This window comes from Callithrix jacchus, chromosome 5 (genome assembly GCF_049354715.1).
Source record: "Callithrix jacchus isolate 240 chromosome 5, calJac240_pri, whole genome shotgun sequence".
Taxonomy (NCBI): domain Eukaryota; kingdom Metazoa; phylum Chordata; class Mammalia; order Primates; family Cebidae; genus Callithrix; species Callithrix jacchus.
In genome coordinates, this window is record NC_133506.1 from 103,722,041 (window position 1) to 103,740,746 (window position 18,706).

General features: G+C 38.0%; 1 protein-coding gene and 1 pseudogene across 9 annotated transcripts in view; one reads left to right on the forward strand and one right to left on the reverse strand.

Moving 5' to 3' along the window:
* The window catches only part of SSH2 (slingshot protein phosphatase 2), a 306,939-nt gene that overhangs the window by 43,108 nt on the left and 245,125 nt on the right, over window positions 1-18,706 (forward strand). The window lies entirely within an intron of this gene.
* LOC118154417 (small nucleolar RNA U13) lies at window positions 5,251-5,348 on the reverse strand (annotated as a pseudogene).

Here is an 18,706-nt window from a genome sequence, read left to right on the forward strand (position 1 = left end):
TTTTTGTATTTTAGTAGAGATGGCGTTTTACCATGTTGGCCAGGCTGGTCTCGAACTACTGACCTCAAATGATCCGCCTGCCTTGGCCTCTCAAAGTGCTGGGATTACAGGAGTAAGCCACCTTGGTCAGACTCTTCTGACAGTTTTATGGTTTTTCTCTTACAGGGTCTTACTCAGTCCCCAAGGCCGGAACACAGTGGCATTGATCACGGCTCACTGCAGCCTCGACCTCCTGGGCTCAGCCTCCTGAGTAGCTGGGACTACAGGCATGAGCAACTATGCCTGGTTAATTTTTAAATTTTTTTGTAAAAATGGGGTCTCACTACATTGTCCACTACTTTGGGGCCACCTATTTTACTTAATAATACCCCTATAGAGGATATTTTGTCTCAAACTCCTGGGCTTAAGTGATCCTCTTGTCTTGACCTCTCAAAATGCTGGGATTGCAGTCATGAGTCACCACACCTGGCCTCAGCATAGTTTCTTTCATGATCTTCACATAATACTAATCTGTAAAAATGATACTGTGTTTTGTAAGGTCATCTTATTTTTTATAAAAGATAAGGAAATGTTTCCTTTACATTAAATTACATTAAAAAGAGGCTGAAAGCACTTATTTCTTTTCTAAAATTAGCATTTAATAATAGTATTTCCTAACCTGAACTGCAGAAGACCATTTAAAAGTAGGTCTATTCCCTGTGCTTTGATGACCAGAGGTTTCTTCTCTTCAAAGAGAAAGAGGTAAGAACAACCAACATTGGCTTACTCTATACCAGGCACTGTTCTGAGCTCTTTACTGATATGATCTGATTGAGTCCTGGCAACTACCCTCTGAAGATGTATACTATTACCATCCCCATTTTACAGATGAGGAAATTGAGGCACACATAAGGGGTAGGACAGATTAGAACCCAGGCAATCCAACTTCAGAGCCCATTGTCTTAACAGCACATACCAAAGATTGGCCTGTCTTATTCTTCTTTGTCTTAAACATCAGTTTTGAATTCCATGTTATTTTTGGTGGGTCTAGGAAATAGGACCTAGGAAATACACCTAAAGTACTCTGTTTTGTTTTTGTTTATTCCTGAGCTTTAGCTCAAGTTTATCCTCTATTAATCATGAAATAATTTTATAATTACAATATCTAAGATGTACAAAACTTTCCATGCCTTCTCCAAGTTTTTTTTAATTGTGTTTTATGCTAATAGCTTGCTTTTATAACACTAATTAATTGCTGATCCCAGGTATTTTTTTTTTCTTTAAATGGAGTCTCACTCTGTCGCCCAGACTGGAGTGCAGTGGTGCAATCATGGCTCACTGCAACCTCCACCCCTTGAGTTCAGAGATGCTCCTGCCTCAGCCTCCCCAGTAGCTGAGATTGCAGGCACCTGCCGCCATGCCTGGCTAATTATTTTGTATTTTTAGCAGAGATGGGGTTTCAACATCTTGGCCAGGCTGATCTTGAACTCCTGACCTCATGATCCACCCGCCTCATCCTCCCAAAGTGCTGGGATTACAGGCGTGAGCCATCGTGCCTGGATGATCCCAGGTATTGTTAACAAAATATCCTCTATAGGGATATTATTAAGTAAAATAGGTGGCCCCAAAGTAGTATAAGCTGCATGATGTTGAAGAAATTACATTGGCTGGAAAGGAAAGTCATTCATCTGGCTTTGCTACCACTTAACTCTGGCTCTGGTGAATCTTTTCATCTCTCTAGTCTGGTTTTCTTATCTGAGAAAAAAAAATCTTTAATCTCTAAGGTCCTGTCCAGCTTTAGCACTTAAAGATACTATATACTCTTGGTAAAATGTCTTCAGAACTGTGTAATAGAGGTCAAAGGAGTACTATAATTGGTGATTAACATTCAGCTCCTTGTTACTTATGCAACTTTCTGTAGCAGGCTTGAATTTCTCCCCCCAAAATGGGTTTTCTATTACATCATCAGGCTGCAAATTTTCTAAACTTTTGTGCTCTGCTTCTTCTTGAACACTTTGCCACCTAGAAATTTCTTCCACCAGATACCCTGAATCACCTCTCTCAAGTTCAAAGTTCCACATACCTTTAGGGCAGGAGCAAAATGCCACCAGTCTCTTTGCTAAAACATAGCAAGAGTCACCTTTGCCCCAGTTCCCAAGTTCCTCATCTCCATCTGAGAATACCTCAGCCTGGACCTTATTGTCTTATCACTATCAGCATTTTGGTCAAAGCCATTCAACAAGTCTCTATGAAGTTACAAACTTTCCCACATTTTTCTGTCTTCTGAGCCCTCCAAGTCTCTAGGAAGTTCCACATTTTCCTGTCTTCTTTTGGGTCCTCCAAACTGTTCCAACCTCTGCCTGTTACTCAGTTCCAAAGTTGCTTTCACATTTTCAGGTATCTTTATAGCAGTGTCCCAATACCTGGTACCAATTTACTGTATTAGTTTGTTCTCGCATTGCTACTAAAAACATACTCAAGGGTAATTTATAAAGGAAAGAGTTTTAATAGACTCACAGTTCCACATGGCTGTGGAGGTCTCACAATCATGGTGGAAGAAGAAGGAACAGCAGAGGGACATCTTACATGGGGGCAGGCAAGAGAGCATGTGCAGGAAACTCCCCTTTATGAAACCATCAGCTCTCGTGAGACTTACTATCAAGAGAACAGCACGGGAAAAACCCACCTCCGTGATTCAGTCACCTCCCACTGCAACTGATTCTATCTCCACTCCTTCCTTGGTTAGATAGTGGAGCTGAAACTTCCAAGCTTCTAATCAAGAATTGGTGTTTGTGGTGACTAGCTCCCATCCTAAAGCTATCTAGGGACCAACCAACAGTCACTTCTAGGGACCAACCAAGAGTCACTTCCTTAGAACCAAAGATGCTACTATCACTCTTATCACTCAGGAAATTCCAAGGGTTTTATGAGCTCTGTGTCAGGAACTGGGGAAAAAGACCTGATTTTTTTTATTTTTTATTTTATGATACTACAGCAAGAAGCCCCGTCTTTGGTTAATAAGAGTTAAAGGTTAGTACCTGCTTGATATAAAAAAAGCATAATATTCAATAGGTTACATAAGACTTGGTAAAGTGAAGAAAGAGCAAAAGCATGGAAGTTAATGACACTTGGATAAGTGTAGATGAATTCAGTACTCTAGATAATAAAGCATGTGGTGGAAGAAAAAGGGAATTGCTAGATTAGAGAAATAAATAGGCAAGAGCCAAGACCTGGGAGACATTTTATGCCTTGGTAAGAAATTTAAACTTAAACTTCAGCCTGTGCTCCAGCTTTACATTGCATCAGAATAAGTTGAAAAATATGTAAAAATGCAGATTGACCCAGGAATATACATGTTTACAAGCATCCACAAGTAACTCTAACACAAGAAATACTGCTTTTAGCACTTAGGAACATAAAAGTTTTATGAGAGATGTAAGGTCAGAGTTACACTTTAGAGTGGATTGTTGCAGTTGCCAAGTCCTAGAATTAACATAGGCTCAAACTAAGGCAATTGTGGTTGGGATAGACAGGATGAGATAGATTGGAGAAATACATTAAAAGTAAAGTGGTAGGGGTCTGATGATGGATTATGAGGTGAGATAGAGAGAGAAGACTGGTTAACCCTTGAAGAGTTTGAGCTTGGTTGGGTTGAGCAGATGGCAGATGATATTAACAAATATATAAGAAGTAATTTGTATCAATTAGCACAGAATAATTGTGCTTTGGTGGGAAGATGAGTTCAGTTATGGACCAGCTGAGGTATATAATCCTGTGGAATATGTTAGCAAACATGTTCCAGTTAGGCAGTAAGATATCTGGGAAGACCAGTGATGAAAATATTCTAAAGTAATGTTTGTAGGCTCTTGAAGCTCTGAGATAGATGACATCACTCAAGGAATGCCCATGGAAATAGATACCAAGGACAGAACCCTGAGAGCCCCCATATTTAAAGGTAAAAGTAGAAAAGGAGAATTTGAGAGACTGAAAGGAGCAATCAGAAAGCAATTTGTGGAAGACCAGTAGAAAATCGTGTACCAAAAGTTTTAGGAAGAAATGAATGGTCCAATTCTGTAAAATGCAACTGAGAAATTCAATAATAAAAGAAAAGTGTTATGAATTGGTAGTGTGGAAGCCACCTGTGACTTTGGCTAGAGTAGTTTCAGTAGAGAGGGGACAGAGAAACCTGATTGAGGTAGGTTGAAAATTGATCAAACAGAAATAGTGAATATAGGCCAGGTGCGGTGGTTCACACCTGTAACCCCAGCACTTTTGGAGGCCAAGTTGGGAGGATTGCTTGAGCCCAGGAGAGTTTGCGACCAGCCTGGGCAACATAGCAAGAACCTGTCTGTCCGTCTGTCTCTCTCTTCATATATATATTTAAATATATATTTCTTTATATATATAAAGAAACAGTGAAAATAGAATATTCATTTTCAGAAGAGTTCTCATGAATAGAAGGAGAAAAAGGATTATATCTAGATGGAGGAATGCAAGGTCAAATAAATATTTTTCTTGTTTTTAAAGTATGTAGTAGACTTGAAAAAGGTTTCTGTGCTAAAGGAAATGAACCTAAGTAATGGTGGTGGGGAAAGAGATAGAAGATAAAACTGAGACTGGAGATAATTGATAGGAACAGGTCTCAGGGAGTGGTCTAAACACTAAATAAGGAGTTAGTCTGGAAGAGAAGTTAGGCTGGCTAGGAAGAGAGTTAACTCATCCTTTGTGACTTAAATGTCCATTTCCTGTTATGATTTAACCTTACTAAAGGATGACATTCCCATTCTTTATTCCAGGAGAACTTAAAGTATATCCAATGTGCAGTTTTATCAATTTGTCATGCATAGATAAAAATTTCTATTTATATACAGTATAATTTATATTTGGATATTATAATTGTCATGTATATTTAGATAAGACTAATCTGCTTGCCCTGACTGCTACAGAGACTAGCAAAAACCTTTCCGAAATATGATAGGATACTGTGTCTTCCGTTTCTTTTAAAATCGTTTCTTCTTTTTACAGCTGTTAAGCACATAGTGGGCACTCAATAAATTTACAACTAACATAGGATTTGGAAAATGTGTGAATTACAAAGATATAGCCCAAAATATAAAAGGTACTCATTATTCAGAGTTTAAATTCTTTAAACTTATTAACTCTAAAAATTAATACCAGTTTTTAATAGGTACCTTTTACTGTACCAAAATCCAACTTGTTACTAAGCATAGGAGTTTTTTTTTTTCCTTTTTTCTTTTCTATTTTCTTTCTTTTCACATCAGACAATGTACCGATGTTGTAACTAAGTTAAGGGAGTCACATCTTACACAATAGCATAAAAACCCAGACATCATGCTTTTGAAAAGGATTCTGGGCGTAAGAATATCATTTGGCCATTAAGAAAAAAATTGGGCTGAGCTCAGTGGCTCATGCCTGTAATCCCAGCACTTTGGGAGGCTGAGGTGGGCAGATCACCTGAGGCCAGGAGTTCAAAACCAGCCCGGCCAACATGGCGAAACCCTGTCTGTACTAAAAATGTAAAAGTTAGCAAGGTATGATGGCAGGCACCTGTAATCCCAGCTGTTTGGGAGGCTGAGGCAGGAGAATCGCTTAAACCCAGGAGGCGGAGGTTGCAGTGAGCTGAGATTGCACCATTGCACTCCTGGGGCACAAGAGTGAGACTTTGTCTCAAAAAAAAAAAAAAAATGGGCTGGGTGTGGTGGCTCATGCCTTTAATAAAAAAACTTTGAGAGGCTGGGGTGAGAGGATTGCTTGAGCCCAGGAGTTGAAGACCAGCCTGAGTAACATAGTGACACCCCATCTCTACAAAAAAAATTTTTTTAATAAGAAATTGGCTGGGCACAGTGGCTCACACCTGTAATCCTAGCACTTTGGGAGGCTGAGGTGGACAGATCACCTGAGGTCGGAAGTTTGAGACCAGCCTGACCAACATGGAGAAACCCCATCTCTACTAAAAATACATAATTAGCCAGGCATGGTGGCCCATGCCTGTAATCCCAGCTACTTGGGAGGCTGAGGCAGGAGAATCACTTGGACCCAGGAGCCGGAGGTTGCAGTGAGCCAAGATCACACCATTGCACTCCAGCCTGGGCGACAAGAGCAAAACTCTGTCTCAAAAAAAAAAAAATTGTCGTTGATGATAACTTGGTAGACTTCCAGCTGGAAGCATCTTTATTTTATTTTTTTGAGATGGAGTCTTGCTGTGTCACCCAGGCTAGAGTGCAGTGGCTTGATCTTGACATCTTGACTCACTACAACCTCTACCTCCCAGGTTCAAGCAATTCTCCTGCCTAAGCCTCCTGAGTAGCTGGGATTATAGGCACCTGCCACCATACCCAGCTAATCTTTGTATTTTTGGTAGAGACAGTGTTTCACCATGTTGGCCAAACTGGTCTCAAACTCCTGACCTGTGATACACCTGCCCTGGCCTCCCAAAGTGCTGGGATTACAGGTGTGAGTCACCATGCCTGGCCGGAGCATATTTATTTAAAAGCATGTATTGTAAAGTGCCATGTGAGAATAGAATGCTACCTTGAGTATATAATGAGGTGTGGGGAAAAGTCCAGGCTACTATCTTAAGGCCAGTTACAAATCCTTGGTGATTTCAAATTTGTTGGATTCATTTGATGGTAATGATAGTAGGAGAAAGAAATTGTGCACATGAAAAGGGATTTACTAGAGAAAAACGTGTGAACTTTTGAAAGGTTTTTGGTAAGTGTGCCAAATTACTTTCTAAAACAGTTATATTAGTTTACACTTCCATCAGTAATAGCAGTGAGTATGCTCCAGACATCATTTTCCAAATATTAATAATTACATTCTAATTTTAGAAGAAGTTAAAACTGGCATTGTATAGCTATTCAGGTAATAGGACAGCTATGTATCAACGGTTGAAACCAAGTTTTCAGCCATTGAGTTCTGTAACCAAATGACTTCCTATACATCTTAAGAAGCAAATAATGTGGTTTTTTTCTCAATGAAAATGTTTGGAGATGTTTGTTTGTTTGTTTTTCTCCTTGAAGCCTGTAAAAGTTTGAGTTCATTTAAAAGTTTTGGGGGAATTTTCAAGTTCTAATTTCATCTGCCAAGTATACTTTTCATGATTATTTCAGTTTATTAATAAGGTAATAGGGAAAATAGGCATTACAGATGGTTCACAATTCCCTAACTCCATTTAATATAAGGAGTTTAATAAAGGAGTTTTATTTCTCCTTTTCACTGTAAAACTATCCTACTATTCTTTGGTGGCCAACTGACAATAAACTTATAGCTACTGTAACTGGGGTTTGGGAAATCGTCAATACTTCATATATGTACAGATGCTGGCAGTGTATCAAATTCTAGTTTCTAGTCTTTGTGTCTTTAAAAAATCTTTATTCATTAACACTTTGTTATTCGTACATTCCATTTGTGATAACTGGTTACATGTTTATATTTGAAGACAATCACAATTTGGAATATATAATGGGCACACAGATACTACTCTGTATCTTTTAGATTTCCTTATACCTATGAAAGATGTTATTCAAAACTCAATATGTTCATTTTACTTTGATATAAATATTTTTCTGAAAACAAATAATTGAGCCCTAAATGAATTGTTGTGAGATATGTGTTTGATCCTTTGGGCTCAAGGCTTAATATTAATAAAAAGACTCCCGAACTGAGTCAGGAATCCTGAGGCCTAGCCCTAATTAGCTTCATAACCATGAGCACATTCACTTATCTTTATATCTTCATAAAATGTCCTACACAAAGAATGTTATTTTTATGAAAGTATTACTCAAATATGAGGTAGTATTTCTTAGGGAAAAGAAAAAACCTTTTGCCTTTGAGATTTGGGATGGGAGGGAAGTAACTTTCTTAATTAAATTCACATGTATTATTAGACAAGACGGCACAGTGTAAAGCAAGAGTCAGAACTAATTTGCTTACCAAAGCCAGGCAGGCAGCATGAATATATGAATTGGGCCTATATAAGATTTAGGGAATTGTTGGAGTCTCTGTGTATCTCTTGTCTAAAAATCAGATTAATTAAAAATATATACCATGAGAGTTATACAGAACAGTTCTACAGGGAGGTTTCAGTTTCAACCTCTGGTTTAAAGAAAAAAATTGGCTCACCTATAATCCCAGCACTTTGGGAGGCCAAGGTGGATTGGTGGAGCCCAGGAGTTTGAGACCAGCCTAGGCAACATAGTGAGACCCCGTCTCTACAAAAAATAGAAAAATTAGCTGGTTTTGGTGGTGCACACCTGTAGTCCTAGCTACATGGCAGACTGAGGTGGCTCACTTGAGCCTAGGGGAGTCAAGCCTGCAGCTGTCTCTATCCTTGGTGACAGAATGAGACCCTGTCTGGAAAAAAAAAAAAAGAGGAAAGGAAAGAAAAGAGAGAAAGAAAGAGAAAGAGAATGAAAGAAGGAAAAGAGAAAGACAGAAAAAGACACTGGACCAGAAATGAAAGCCCCAAGTCTGCCATTAATTGGCTGGGCAATCTCAGGCAGATCACTGCCTGTCTTCCTGTCTCCTCTGTGTGAGGTAAATCCATATAACACCCCTTCCAGTTTCTGAGAATTACTTTTTACGTTAATAATTAACTTATATTCTTGGTGGCAGCAAACAATTCACCTGAGTGTGTTTTCTGTCTTCCTGTTTCATCTCGCAGGTAGCTGCTGTGTCTCATATCTGTTGTTAACTCAATAAGGTTAGGACACAGATGAGGAGGCCAAAGAATTTTATGATACTTGGAGGAATTATCTTATTTACTTTTCATATTGGCTAGAGAAAGTACTATGACTCATGCAAAATTTATTAAGGAGAGACTAGGAATGAGACTAGAATGTGTAAAATTCTTTTCCACCTTTTAAAATTCAGGAAGAAAATCTTCTTCTGGTTGTATTATTCATTGTAAATAAATAAATAAAATTCCTCACAAAATCCCAGTAAGGGAGGAGAGTAGTATTAGCTCAATTTTATAGTTTACAAGTAGGAAGTATCCCAGTGTTTATGATATAAATGGGCTGAATTAATAGCAGAATCCTAGACTCCCAAAGTGAAACTTAGATTGTATTTAGCCTCTCTACAGAATTCAACTCACTGCCTATACTCAGAACGCACAAGTACACTCTCCTCAGATTTCTATATGTCTGCATCTTCTAGGTGTGTCAGTGCCCAGTTCAAGCATCTCTTCTTCACAAAGCCCTCCCTAATCCTTGAGCACAATGTAACTTCTTTCTACCTTGTGATTATATTTTACTTCCAGTACTAAACTGAAGGTAACCTTAGAGTGAAGACTACGTTATCCGTTTTGTATACTGTTCAGCAGAGTGCCCAACATTTAGTAGGCACTCAGTGATGTCTGATGGCCGGCTAGCTAGACGGATAATAGGTGGATGGATGGATGGATGATTGGTTTGAATGAATGACTAGAAGGCTCTTCATCCTAGCAGAATGTGTATACAGTATATTGAGTTGTCTTTGCAACTTATTTTTGCTTTTATTTTTATTTGAGTCTCATGAACCAATTGTTTTGTAACAATAAATTTTTGAAAACATATTTTATCTTTTTAACATTCCAGTCTCTTTCATCTTTAGGTGTCAAAATTTAGTATGCCCAACATTACATTTGTGGCATTGCTTTCACCAGCTTAATTTTCATGAGCCTTGGCTGGGATTTGGAAACATTGCATCTTGTTTTGATGATTTTCTGATTGGCTGGAGGCCTCAGATCAATGTCACATGCTGTTAGAGCAGACTTCACAAAGAAAAAGACAGTTGATCTTCTTTGTTTCAGGTGGTCTGTTCTCTCTCAGGTTAGGTTTTGATTCTGGGAGTATTTATTAACTTTAAGGATGAGTTGTATTTTCTTTCTAATGTCCAATTGTTCACAATAACACCTAGTAGGTATGCAGTTCATCTTGGAGTGAATGAGAAAATGAGCAGCATGTCAGTTGTAACAAATGTACCACTCTGGTAAAAGATGTTGAAAATGGGGGAGGGTATATAGGTGTGTGGAGGCAGGGAGTATATAGGAAATCTGTGTACCTTCTGTTCAGTTTTGCTGTGAATCTAAAGCTGATCTAAAAAATAAAATTTATTTAAAAAAAAAGCAGAAGCACTGTAGAAAAGTGGAAACATCATGAGCCTCTGAGTAAGAAAAACCTGTTTGAATACTGATTCTACCTCTTACACTTATCACTCATTCTAGATAGATTACATGGCTGAGTCTGTGTATATCTGTAATATGGAATGATAATACTTTGTTTATATTCAGATTTTTAATATTCTTAGGTTAAATTTATGTCAACATTCTGATATTTTTGTTTGGAAAACATGGTAATTATATTTTAGCTCTTAGATTTTTTACCATGGAATTTTAAAACTGCTTCTGGACACATTTTTTAAAAATGTACAGATATGAGATGTGGGGGGAAATAATGAAATTTAGCCAATTTGTATATTTTGTATAATTATGACAAAGAGCACAATACTGTATTTGTTTTCCTGTGATTGACTTCAGAATATTAATAAATCTTGAGCCAGACTTCTGTTATTCACTTGCTGCTTTGTTTTTCTGCCTATCCATTTTTTATATAGCTCAGAAAATTAAGCAATCGAGATCTTGAGTTTCATATTACACCATTAATTTGCTTATTAGTTACAATCATAGCATGTATATTTAGTAGGACACAGCTGGATTTTCTTTTTTTGCACATGCCTTATGCTAATACTATGACTAGTAACTCATTATTTAATATGGAATATCTATTATAGTAGAAATCCAGAAGAAATATGAATGCTAAATAAGATAGTAAGGGAGATTCATAGTCGATACTTTTTAAAATCTTTGTTTCTATTTCTCCAATTGTTTTTTTTAAATCTTCATCCATTGATTTATTTATTCTAAACATATATTTTGAGCATCAACTGTGTGTCACACACTATACTAGGCAGTAAGTATGTACTGATGAACAAAGCAGGCATAATTTCCTCATGAAGCTTTCTTTATCTATAGTAGTAGTAAAGATAGAATTAAGCACGCATACAAATTTGGGATTTTTCTCTCTTTTTAATTTTTGTGGGTACATTGTTCATATATATATTTATGGGGTATGTGAGATTTTTTGATACAGGCATATAGTGTGTAAAAATCACATCATGGAAAATGGGGTATCCCTCCCTCGAGCAGTTATCCTTTGTATTATAATCCAATTATACTGTTGTTCTTTTAAAATGTACAATTATTACTGTAGTCACCCTGTCGTGTTGTCTTCCAGACAGGGTCTTGCTCTGTCACCTAGACTGGAGTGCAGTGGCATGATCTTGACTTACTGCAGCCTTGACCTCCTGGACCAAGGCAATCCTCCCACCTCAGTCTCCCGAGTAGCTGGGACTACAGGCACAAGCTACCATGTCTGGCTAATTTTTAAATTTTTTGTAGAGACAGGATCTCACTATGTTGCCCAGGCTGGTCTTAAACTGCTAGACTCAAGCAATCTGGCAAACTCCTAAAGTGCTAGGATTACACGTGTGAGCCACTCTGCTGAGCCAAATACTAGGTTTTATTCATTCTATTTTTTTTTTTTTTTTTGGTACCCATTAACCATTCTTACCTCCCTCTTATCCCTCTGCTACTCTTCCTAGCCTCTGGTAACCATCCTTCTCTATCTCCATGAGTTCCATTGTTTTGATTTTTAGACCTGTAAATAAATGAGAATACAAGATGTTTGTCTTTCTGTGCCTGGCCATTTCACTTAAAGTAATGACCTCCAGTTTCATCCATGTTGTTGCAAATGACAGGATCTCATTTTTTAAATGACTGAATCTCCATTGTATATAAGGGCCACATTTTCTTTATCCATTCATCTGTTGATAGACACTAAGGTTGCTTCCAGATCTTGGCTATTGTAGACAGTGCTGCAATAAACATAGGAGTACATATACCTCTTTGATATACTGATTTCTTTTCTTTCAGGAATATGCCCAGCAGTGGGATTGCTAGATCATATGGTAGCTCTATTTTTAGTTTTTTGAGGAACCTCCAAACTATTCTCCACAGTGGTTGTATTAGTTTACATTCCCATCAACAGTTTACAAGGGTTCCCTTTTCTCCACATCCTCACCAGCATTCATCATTGTCTGTCTTTTGGATAAAAGCCATTTTATCCGGGGTGAGATGATATCTCATTGTAGTTTTGATTTGCATTTCTCTGATAATCAGTGATGTTGAGTACCTTTTCATATGCCTATTTGCCGTTTGTATGTCTTCTTTTGAGAAATGTTTATTCAAGTCTTTTGCCCATTTTTTAATTGGATTATTAGATTTTTTTTCCTATAGAGTTTTTTGGAGCCCCTTATGAATTCTGGTTATTAATCCCTCATTAGATTGCTAGTTTGCAGATGTTTTCTTCCATTCTGTGGGTTGTCTCTTCACTTTGTTGACTATTTTCTTTGCTGTGCAAAAGCTTTTTACCTTGATATGATCCCATTTTTCCATTTTTGCTTAAGTTGTCTGTGCTTATGGGATATTACTGAAGAAATCTTTGCCCAGTCCAAGATCCTGGAGAGTTCCCCCAGTGTTTTCTTATAGTGGTTTCATAGTTTGAGGTCTTATATTCAATTTTTTAATCAATTTATATTTGATTTTTGTATGTGGTGAGAGATAGAGGTCTAATTTTATTCTTCTGCATATAGATATTCAGTTTTTCAGCACCATTTGTTGAAGAGACTATCTCTTCCCCAGTGTGTATGTTCTTGACACTGTTCCTGAAGACGAGTTCACTGTAGATGTGTGGATTTCTTTCTGGGTTCTCTTTTCTGTTCCATTGGTTTGTGTGTCTGTTTTCATGCTGTTTTGGTTACCGTTGCTTTGTAGTATAATTGGAAGTCAGGTAATATGATTCCTCCAGTTTTTGTTGTTGTTGTTTTTTACTTAGGATAGCTTTGGCTGTTCTGGGTCTTTAATGGTTCCACATAAATTTTAGGGTTGTTTTTCCTATTTCTGTGAATGTCATTGGTATTTTGATATAAATTACATCGAATCTGTAGATTGCTTTGTGTATGTACTATGAACATTTTCACAGTATTGATTCTTCCAATCCATGAACATGGAATATCTTTCCATTTTTTGGTGTCTCCTTCAACTTTTTTCATCAGTTGTTTATAGTTTTCATTATAAATATGTATAAAAATTTGTAATTACACATTGTGATAATTTTATGACTGAAATAAACAGGGAGCAGTACATAGATTGGATGTTAGGCAAGGCCTCCATTATGGAGTTATACTGAGTGAAGTTTGGAGAATAAGGAGGAGCCAGCCATAGGGTAAAGGAAAGGAGTCATTTAAACAAAAGGCATATTCAAAGCCTCAAAGTGGGAGAGAGTTTGGCATGTTTGAGGAACTTGAAGAGAGGACAGTGTGGCTGGATCATAATGTAGTGGAGCTCAATGAGGAAACTATAGAGAAGTAGGCAAGGATGAAATCATATGAGGCTTTACCGACTGTAATGAGAAATTTGAATTTTTTTTCCCCAAGAACTATGGGAATACCACTGAAAGGTTTTCAACGTGAGAGTGACCATGTTTGTGCTTTCAAAAGATGGCTTTGGATGCTCTGTGGAGAAGACACTATAGGACTTAAGGGTGGAAAGAAGGAGGCCAGTAGGGAGGCAACTGCAGGTAAGAGGTGATACTCAGAGACAACAAGAGTTAAATAAATTTAAGACATATTTTGGATATAGAACCTGCAGGGCTTACTGATAAGTTGAACAGAAGGCTTGAGACAAAGGGTCAAGGATTACTCCAGATTTCTGATTAGAGCAACCGAGGTATATGTTTGCATTGTTTTCTGAGTTAAGGAATACTAGTCCTGGACAGGCTTGTGGGGAGAGAATGGAAGTTGAAATGGGGTGTATAGTTCTAACATGATAAGTTTCAGATGACTGTGAGACTGTCAGTGGTGATGACACATAGTTGATTATATGAGTTCAGAGTTTAGAGAGAGTGATATACAGTCTCCAACTTACCTTAGTTTGACTTAATGATTTTGTGACTCTATGATTGTTTTAACTTTATCAGAATTTAGCCTCCTAAATTGAGAAGCAGCTGCACATTTGGGAGTCATTAGCAAATAGTTGATATTAGAAGTCCTGGGACTAATGGGATCACTTAAGGGAGAGTTACAGGGAGAGAAAAGAGGGCTCAGGACCAACTCAATTTTTGAAAATCTGTAGCGTTATAATTAACTTAATTTTCTGACTGAGTTAGATGTTATCTAACGGAGGCCTTGCCTAACAGTCACAGAGAATTCTGCATCTCTATGTTCTTTTCACAGCTCATAAAGGCAATTTAATTATTTATTCATAAATAATTAAAGTGTTAGTCTGTTCTAATGCTGCTGTAAGGTCATACCCTAGACTAGGTAATTTATAAAGAGGTTTAATCAACTCACAATTCAGCATGGCTGGGAGGCCTCAGGAAACTTACAAGCATGGTGGAAGGTGAAGGGGAACCAAAGCATCTTCTTTACCAGGCAGCAGGAAGGAGAAGTGCCAAGCAAAGCAGGGAAGAATCCCTTTTAAAACCATCAGATCTCATGAGAACTCACTCACTATCATGAGAACAGCATGGAGAAAACTGCCCATGATTCAATTAAGTCCACCTGGTCTCTCCCTTATGGGGTTATAGGGAGTTCAGTTCAAGATGAGATTTGGGTGGGGACACAAAGCCTAACCTTATCAAAATATTTATTTATAAAACAAACCAATTTTTTTTTTTTTTTTTTTTTTGAGACAGAGTTTCGCTCTTGTTACCCAGGCTGGAGTGCAATGGCGCGATCTTGGCTCACCGCAACCTCCGCCTCCTGGGTTCAGGCAATTCTCCTGCCTCAGCCTCCTGAGTAGCTGGGATTACAGGCACGCGCCACCGTACCCAGCTAATTTTTTTTTATTTTTTATTTTTAGTAGAGACGGGGTTTCACCATGTTGACCAGGATGGTCTTGATCTCTTGACCTCGTGATCCACCCTCCTCAGCCTCTCAAAGTGCTGGGATTACAGGCGTGAGCCACCACGCCCGGCCCAAATTTATTTTTTAAGTTAAACATGTCACTCTGAAACCCACCCACAACCTCCTCATTTTTTTGAGACAGAGTCTTGCTCTGTCACCCAGGCTAGAGTGCAGTGACACAATCTAGGCTCACTGCAACCTCTGCCTCCCAGGCTCAAGCGATCCTCACACCTTGGCCTCTTGAGTAGCTGGGACTACAGGCATGCACCACCATGCTCAGCTAATTTTTTTATTTTCTGTACAGATGGGATTTGCCATGTTGCCCAGGCTAGTCTCAAATTGAGCTCATGTGAGTCACCCGCCTCAGCCTCCCAAAGTGCTGGGATTACAGGCATGAGCTGTTGTGCCTAGCCTGAAAACCCCTTTTAATAAAATATCTTTCTTTAGCCTATTAATAAATTTTTCTGGAAACCAATCATTATTTTGAATATTTTCCTCTTAAGGGAAAAAAATGTAGAAAGTGTAGGAAACTGGACCATATATCAAATTTGCCAAGAACTTTCCCTAGAAGCTTGTTTAAGTAAGTCGATCAGTCACTGATAGTAATTTCTGTACTTGTCTATAACGTCTTCTAAAAACAGAATGGAAGATGGAAGGAAACTTTTTCTTGGATGGGGGTTTTCAATTAATTTAAATTTGCTGTATTCAGTTCCAATGTCCTATACCAATAGTAAAAGTTGATTGCTGTTTGCCTTGGAAGTTGATGATGCTACAGTTCAACCTTTTTTCTGGATTTGTGGCTTTGTTTTTTATATTTCTTGTCTCCATGTTTGTTCTGTGTGTTTCTTTGGAGATTTTTTTTTTTTTTTATCAAAATGGAGTCTGGCTCTGTCGCCCAGGCTGGAGTGCAGGGGCACAAACTCGGCTCATTGCAATCTCTGCCTCCCAGGTTCAAGTGATTCTCCTGCCTTAGCCTCCTGAGCAGCTGGGATTACAGGCATGTGCCACCATGCCCAGCTAATTTTTTGTATTTTTAGTAGAGACGGGGTTTCACCATATTGACCGGGATGGTCTCGATCTCTTGACCTTGTGATCCACCCACCTTGGTCTCCCAAAGTGCTGGGATTACAGGTGTGAGCTACCGCGCCCGGCTTTTTTTTTTTTTTTTTTTTTTTTTTTGAGATGGAGTCTCACTCTGTCTCCCAGGCTGGAGTGCAGTGGCGCCATCTCAGCTCACTGCAACCTCTGTCTTCCGGGTTTAAGAAATTCTCCTGCCCCACCCTCCCAAGTAGCTGGGACTACAGGCATGTACCACCACACCTGGCTAATTTTTTTGTATTTTTAGTAAGATGGCGTTTCACTATGTTGGCCAGGCTGGTCTCGAACTCCTGACCTCAAATGATCTGCCTGCTTCAGCCTCTCAAAATGCTGGGAATTACAGGCGTGAGCCACTGTACCTGGCCATACTCTGCCTTCTTTAGTTATTGTTCCTGTACCCATTTAACCTTTTGTAGATATCATTAATCTCTTTTGGGAGGGAGGGAGATTTCTTTCTTTTTTGAGGTAGTCTCTAGGAATAGAGATACACACTCTTTTAAATATTACTGTTGTATTTTGTTTCTTGAATGGGAGCCAAGAGTTCATGCTGATGTTATGGCCACTGGATACTAGTAATATTAGTTACCAATTCCATAAGATGCTAAAACAAACTGAAAGCTGTAAACTTTTAATTTTCAAGAATTGGAGCTGGAATTAGTCTAAAAACAAACATGTTCATGATACAAAAGAAATAATTTTACCTTTTAATAACTTTGAAAACCAAAGAGCAAGCATAATGTCTAATAGACCACTGCTTTAATCAGTGTTTTTTCATTTAACAGAGTCAATCTGGCTTATTAAAGGATTTGGCTGAAATAAGAGTTCTCTATGTTGTACTAAGGACAGTAACTCATTTCAATATGTTACAATTTAATTACTCACCTGTTGTGGAACATTTGGGCTGATGTATGTAATATAAGAAAAAAATTAGGGAATATTTTTTGTATAAATATTTATACACCTCTCTATTTCTCTAAAATAAACTCTGTAATCAACTAATACTAAGGGTAATGAATATCTTTAAGATTTCTGACACAATATCATATTACTTTCAGAAAAATTTTACCATTTTACACTCCCAACCATTAGTATGTGAGAGTTCCTCTTTCTCTTTTCCTAGCTTTGGAAATATTTATAGTCTCTTATTTTTGCCACTCTGAAAGATGAAAATTGTAGCTTGTTTTATTTTGTATTTTTGATTAAGAAGGGCATATTTGTTTTTCTGATTTATTTCAAAAATCAAATGAATCAGAAAGCACTAATGTAAATAGAACAATATATCTTTATTCCACACTTACCTGAAAAGGAATTGCCTACAAATGGCTGCAAGAGGTATATATATATATATATATATTTTTTTTTTTTTTTTTTGAGACGGGGTTTCACTCTTGTTACCCAGGCTGGAGTGCAATGGCTCAATCTTGGCTCACCGCAACCTCCGCCTCCTGGGTTCAGGCAATTCTCCTGCCTCAGCCTCCTGAGTAGCTGGGATTACAGGCACATGCCACCATGCCCAGCTAATTTTTTGTATTTTTAGTAGAGACGGGGTATCACCATGTTGAACAGGATGGTCTCGATCTCTTGACCTCGTGATCCACCCACCTCGGCCTCCCAAAGTGCTGGGATTACAGGCATGAGCCACCGCACCCAGCCAAGAGAGTATATTTTCAAATTTTGTTGCCTTGAGAGATTAGATGTAAACTTTCAATTCTGCTATGAATATCTCAATCTCTAACCAGTATTCAGTAGGATGTTAACATTCTGAGTCCAATGTTCCAGAACATAAATTTGCCAGTTCTCTGAAAACACTAGAACACAGATGGAAAATTCAATAGCTCCACTTCAGTGACTTGCTTATAATCCACCAATGGGCAAAATGCAGGCAAGACTGCCAGCTGCTCTGCATCCGCAAACATTTGTGCAGAACTAATTTTAAGAGCAGATGTTGGAAATAAAGGGGGAAAAAAAAACAATTGCATCCTCCCCTCTGAGAAAGTTAGACCTATCCCGTGACTTCTCAGATGCCCCATAACCCTGTTAGCCAGAATTTCATTCCTAAAATACCATATTTTGCTTTCTTACTTTCTCATGTGAAAAGTTTTAGAAATGCTTAAGGAAATCTAACAACTTCAAAAAGTCTTAGTAATGCTTCAGTTGACCCTGTATGATGTTGTCATATAGAAGATTCTTTGTCTGCAACTAGAGTTTACTCATGAAAGATTCCATTCTGACCTTTGGGGTGTGCAGACTTCAGTTGTATCGTATCCATGTAAAAGAAAGCCTGTTTGTTTTGTATTGAGGTAAAAGTTACAGATTATGAAGAGGAAAACTCTAAGAGAAAACTCTTATTTTTCATCAACTAGAAAATGAAGTCATGGTAGTTCAATAGAAATTTGCTAAATCAGTGTCTGAATGATTTCATGTACAGATTTTAGATTTATGATATCAGTATTCCAGATCTCCAAAGAAGTTCACATAGACCCCAGTAGATGCCTGTGTGACATTTGAGTCAATATCCTCACTCACGTGTCAGAGTTTAATTAAATCTGGTTCTTTCTGGGATTTGGTTACTGCTAAAAGGCTAAAGAAGTTCTTTTGTTAT